Consider the following 6,000-nt stretch of genomic DNA (forward strand, 5'->3'; position numbering starts at 1 on the left):
TCCAGCAAAGATCCTCCATAGGGGCGGCCATTTTCAGTGCCTGTAAAGTGAGGAATCCATCCTAAAACACAGCGGGGAGCTATTTTACACAGCGGGCAGCCATTTTGAAGCCGCCGATCAGCTGTTTTAAAAACATCGTCTAGTGAAAAATCGGTTCCTGAAGCAGGGAACCGATAGTCGGGAAGCGAATTTTACCTATTAAAACATCATTTTGCAATCGCAAAAATAATTGCAAAACAGTCATCGTATAGCGGTTTCGTCGTTTAATGAGACAATCGTTAAGTGAGGTACCACTGTATTATAGATCCAAGGTGGTGAAAGTATAAGAAAGTATGATATGGCAGGAGGGAAAGCCTGCTCAAAAAGCCAGGTTTTAAGTTTGTTCCTGAAAACACCCAGGGAGGGTGCCAGGCGGATCTCCACGGGAAGTTGTTCCAAAGGCGAGGGGCCACTGCTGAGAAGGCCCAGTTCCTCATTCTTTCCTTCTGGACCTCCCTTGGCATTGGGCCCCTCAGCCGCCCGGCCTGACTGGAATGAGTGACTCTGGCAGAACTGGGTGGGAGAAGGTGCTCTGCCAGATATCGAGGTCCTAAACCATTTAGGGCTTTATATGTGATCGTAAGAACTTTGAAATCAACGCAGAAATGAATGGGCAGTCAATGCAAGGCAGCCAGTGTCGGGGAAATATGTTGCTACTTTTCAACCCTGTAAGAAGTCTGGCTGCTGCATTTTGTACCATCTGCATTTTGTACCACTTTCCGCATCAGTCTCAAAGGCACTCCCACATTACAGTAGTCTACGAATGCATGTACCAAAGTGGTGAGCGACTCCACTTCAAGATAGGGATGCAGCTGGGCAATTCGCCAAAGGTGGAAATATGTGGAACGGACCACTGATGACACCTGGGTCTCCATGGTAAGCGCCGGGTCCAGGTGCATACCCAAACTGCAAACCTCACTCTTGATGATAGGTCACCCCCCCCAAAGGAAAGGGAGTTTCCCAGACCACTGGTGTCTGGGGCACCCACCCTAACGACCTCCATCTTGCCCGGATTCAGCCTCAGTCCATTCAGTTGCATCCATTGCTGAACAGCCCCCAGACAGCGCTCAAGGGACGAAACAGCATCCACTGTTGTTGGAAAAAAGGAGATGTAGAGCTGAGTATCATCAGAGTACTGATGACACAAAGCCCCACATCCCCTGAAGATCCCTTCCAGCAGCCTCATATAGATGTTAAATAGCATTGGATAATCGAGCCCTGCAGAACCCCACAATTGAGGCTCCACAGGGCCGAGAAACTCTCTCTAATCTGCACTCTCTGGGGATGGTCCTCCAAGAAGGAACGGAGCCAGGCAAGAACCAGGCTACCGATTCTCAACTCGGAGAGCCTCCCCAGGAGAATACCATGGTCGAGGGTATCAAAGGCGGCTGAGATATCAAGGAGAACCAGCAGAGACATTTTGCCTCTGTCAGCCTCCCTCAGTAGGTCATCAAACAGGGTGACCAATGCTGTTTCTGTGCTGTGGCATGGCCTGAAGCCTGACTTGAATGGATCCAGGGCATTCAGGGCATTGGTTTCAGCCAGAAGAGCCTGCAGCCGTTTTGTTTTCTTTCCAGGTTTTTGTTTGTTTGTTTGTTTGATTACAAGTCCCCTGTCACAAATTTGCCGATATACTGTAAAACAGCACTTACCTTTGTACTGTGAGGAGGAAAATGGCAGTAAAAAAGCACACAGTAAAGAAAGGCCCCATAGCTGCTGCTTTGTATTTCCCCATAATGAGACGTCTAATATACAGTGAACATATAAAGGAAGTAGGTTTTCATTTCCTCCTCTTGAGGGCATTCTTTTATAACCTCAGAAATATGAAAAACCTTGAGTCAGGCCTCTGAGCTTTATGGAGAAAAGTTTCATTTCTAGGCACTAGAATCTGGGTCTTCTCCAGGCTTCAGATCTGAACATGCATCAACAGTTCCTCAGATGATAACTGTAGAAAATATAATTACTCCATCTGCTATAATCTTAATTAAAAAGCACATTGGAGTAGTTTGAAAATGGCAATCCTGAAGCATACTGGAAACACAGTATTGGCTAATGCAATTATGACATCACCATTCTGTTTCTCCAGTGACTGCTGGAATTGTATGATGAGACAGTTGTTTATGTGTTATCTGGTTTGATCGATAGCTAAGCTCATATTGGTCACTTACGAAACATACACAGATCCAGAATATTGTCTGCCTAATTCATTACAGGATGGTTAATTTCTTATGTAGGGGCCCAAATGGTTCAGAGTATCAAGATGTGTTGTCTGACTTGTGTTGGAGGCTGTGCTTCTATTCATTTGCTTCTGTCATCCAGAGCTACATGTAGATACACTTTTATTTTAACTTATAAAGTCATATATGTTGTTGTTTTTGCGGTTGCTGTTATGTATCATCAAGTAGGAACTGACTTCTAGCTATCCTATCCATCTTCTCCCACCTAGATCTACCCGAATCACCCGACATAGCCACCAGGGACGGCTGAGGGGCCTAACGCTGAGAGAGGCCCAGAAAGAACAAGAAACCGGGCCTTCTGGGCAGTGGCCCCTTAAGGAATGTTAGCCTTGGCCCTTCTCCCTTGTCTTTCCACTGGCTTCTTCATTCAGACAAGCCTCTGACATCTAGCTGGATTTTAAATAATGGTGGGGGCACTCTTTATTGATCAGATTTTAATTGTATTCAGTGATGTTTTTCACATGTTTAGTGTGCATTTTATTTGTGCAGTATTGCTGTTAGTTGCCCTGGGTGCCTTTTTTGGGTGGGGGAAGATAGGATATAAATGCAAGGAAGGAAGTAAATAAAATAAATACCTTTGATTTGTGTTACATATGCCTTCTGATCAGTAACACTGCACCCCTGAGACATTACATCTTGTACCCTCCCAGTCCCATGCAATATTGTTCCTATTTTCATTTGAGAAATGTTGAAATGTACGATAAAGATCCCAGGGCAGATAGCATCCTCCTTTTTGAGTGGCAAGGGAGAAAGCATACCCAAGGAGTATTCCCTTTGTGAAGTCCTCTTTCAGGCTCTAACCAAAGTGGTCACAGGAGGAAGACAGCAATACATGCAAGTGTAACATAACTTTGCAAAGAGAATTCTTTTGTTCAGATGGGAGAATCAGAATCCTGTTGATGTCAGCAAGCACAGAAAAATAGTTGCACAAGCAACATATGTTATTTTGCTGACTTTCCATCATGCACAGTGGAGAGCCCACAAAATATGAAAATCACTTGTTGACAGTAAAATCTAACAACTGAGATCTTCTGTCTATGAATGTGACTATAAGACCAGTTTTGGTATTAGGTGTAGGAAACATACGTTCAATTTTCTTCTCAGCCGTGAAGGTGACTATCTTGGGCCACTGGAGGAAAAAAAAATCTAGCATGTCTGTAAGTAAGTAGAAAAGTAAGTCAAAGGAATACATAGTTATATATATTGTTACGGCAGCTAGAATTATATATGCTAGAAATTGGAAAAGTCCGATGGTACCGAAACAAGAAGATATTATTGAAAAGATACGGGAAATAACCGAAATGGATATCTTATCAGAAGTCATGAAAGATCATCCCCTGCAAAAGGCAACAGAAAGATGGGATCTATTTAACAAGTGGACTGAATCAACAGGCAGCGTCTGAATAACATATACAGTGGTGCCTCGCACAACGAGCGCCCCGTAGAGCGATGAATTCGCTCTACGGTGACGCTTTTGCGATCGCTAATGCGATCGCAGAGCGATGCCCCCAATGGGCGAAAATCGCAGAGTGAAGGTCGGTAAGCGGTTCGCTTACCGACCTTCGCTTTGTGACCCGCCGATCAGCTGTTCCGCGGCTTCAAAATGGCCGGCAGAACAGCCGAAATGGCTGCGCGCAGCGTTTTCGCGCCCTCCCCTCACTTACCAAGGGCGCGAAAACCCTGCGGCCGGCCATTTCGGCTGTTCTGGCTGCCATTTTGGACCCGCCAGACAGCTGATCGCAGCCATTTTCGCGCCCTTGTTCAGCGAGGGGAAGGCGCGAAAATGGCTGCCGGCCATCTGAGAAACATCGCTGAACGGTGAGTACTGCAGCTGATTGGAACGCATTAAACACTGTTTAATGCGTTCCAATGGGCTTTTCTGCCCCGCTCAGGGATGTTTCACACAGCGAGGGTTAATCCGGGACGGATTAACCTCGCTGTGCGAGGCACCACTGTATTGAAATGAGAATTCTATCTACAAGGCAGAAAAGAGTAAACAGAATAACTTAAAATCTTGATATGGCAATAGGTATAGATTGGATATCAGTATGTTATTGTCTCCCCTCTTCCTCATTAATTCCAGTTCCCTTTTTCCCTTTTGTCATCCCTTATGTGAAAAAAATGAAAAAAAATTGAAAAAAAAGTAAGTAGAAAAGTGCAGTAGCATTTATTCAGATTTCATTTATTTGTTATCCTATGCAAGTATCTTGCATTTCCTAATTTGCTAAGCTTACGGTCAGGGTGGTCAGGGTTGAGCATTTATACTCGAAGGAAGGAAGGAAGGAAGGAAGGAAGGAAGGAAGGAAGGAAGGAAGGAAGGAAGGAAGGAAGGAAGGAAGGAAGGAAGGAAGGAAGGAAGGAAGGAAGGATTTCACAGATCACATAAAGGCATTTTGGAAAGAGATGCCACATAAATTTTCATTACTGAGATCATGTGTCATAAATATACATAGAAAGAATATATTTTTCAAAATGGAAAATTCTTCCTTTCTTAGATGGCAAGACATACCGTTACTTTTCAAATACAAAGACTTGTTCCCTTTTGATGCTGAGATACTTAAAGTTGATAGGCTTCATTTTAGGGGCTGTTTTAATTGCTTTGTCATTTTGTCACATCCATCTCTAGATTAGAGCACAGCACAGAGAAATTGGTTTATTGGGCTTCCTTTGTGGTTTTATTTCAAAGCAAGTGAAAAAAATAAAAATGCTTTGATGGTTAATATTGAAATTACAAAGAAACCCATATGTAAGAACAGAAAATTACTGATTCAGTTTCTGTTGTGTTCATGGACATAGCTACAAAATCACCATAGCCTTTTCAGTATTGTTATAATGCAGGGTAGGGAATTAGTTGCCCATCTCCATCTCCACTGCTGGGAAAACTGGTATCCTGACTGATTCCCACCATACAAGCTGTTGCAGTTCTAGATCAAGCTTTTCTTTGGGATTTGTGTCTGTGACAACAACTTTCTTTCTTTGTTTGATTTTTGCTGGGCTTTGAATTTTTCTAATTTTAGTATTTTTGTTTAGCTAGGCTTGCTGTGGATTATTAAGGCGTTGCTTAATCTTTGCACATATTTTTGATACAGTACTATGAAATATCTAGGCTATTTGCATGGCTGCTTAAGGTTTTTGATTTTCTTATTGACTTTTCTTGGAATGGTACGGTATAGAGTTGTGATACTAATGTAAGCTGCTTTCATCATGGTTTTACCATGGAAAAGCAGCATAGGAAAAAACCTGGAGCTACTGGAGCCTTTGGTGAGGCAAACCTTCAAATAGTAAATAAGATTAAGAGATGCATTAACAGGAGAAAGAGAGAAGAAAGCCATGTAGCTGAGATGTAACATTTTGAACTGCAGGTAGAGAATGCAATTTTATATGCTCTTTAGTCTTTCATGTGTATTAAAAAAACAATGACATTAAAATGGGCTGTAGCACTTCAGACTGCAATGGGCTACACTTTTTGTCTCTGTATACAAAAACAAAAGCAATAAGTATTGCAATTCTCCCCCCCCCCCCCAATATTTCAAGGGCACACCTGCATCTTTATGGAGAACAGCCAAAAATCATGACTTGTGCTTGTGAATGAGCCATCACAGATCAGTCACCACACCTTTTGTAGCAGTTCATATCCCATCAGATAAAGTCCATACCTTAGATGAGAGGTATCAGCTGATGAGACATCTTGCTTGTGCATGAGCATCTGGGTTCACATTCAAAC

The sequence above is a fragment of the Pogona vitticeps genome, chromosome 2 (genome assembly GCF_051106095.1).
Source record: "Pogona vitticeps strain Pit_001003342236 chromosome 2, PviZW2.1, whole genome shotgun sequence".
Classification (NCBI taxonomy): domain Eukaryota; kingdom Metazoa; phylum Chordata; class Lepidosauria; order Squamata; family Agamidae; genus Pogona; species Pogona vitticeps.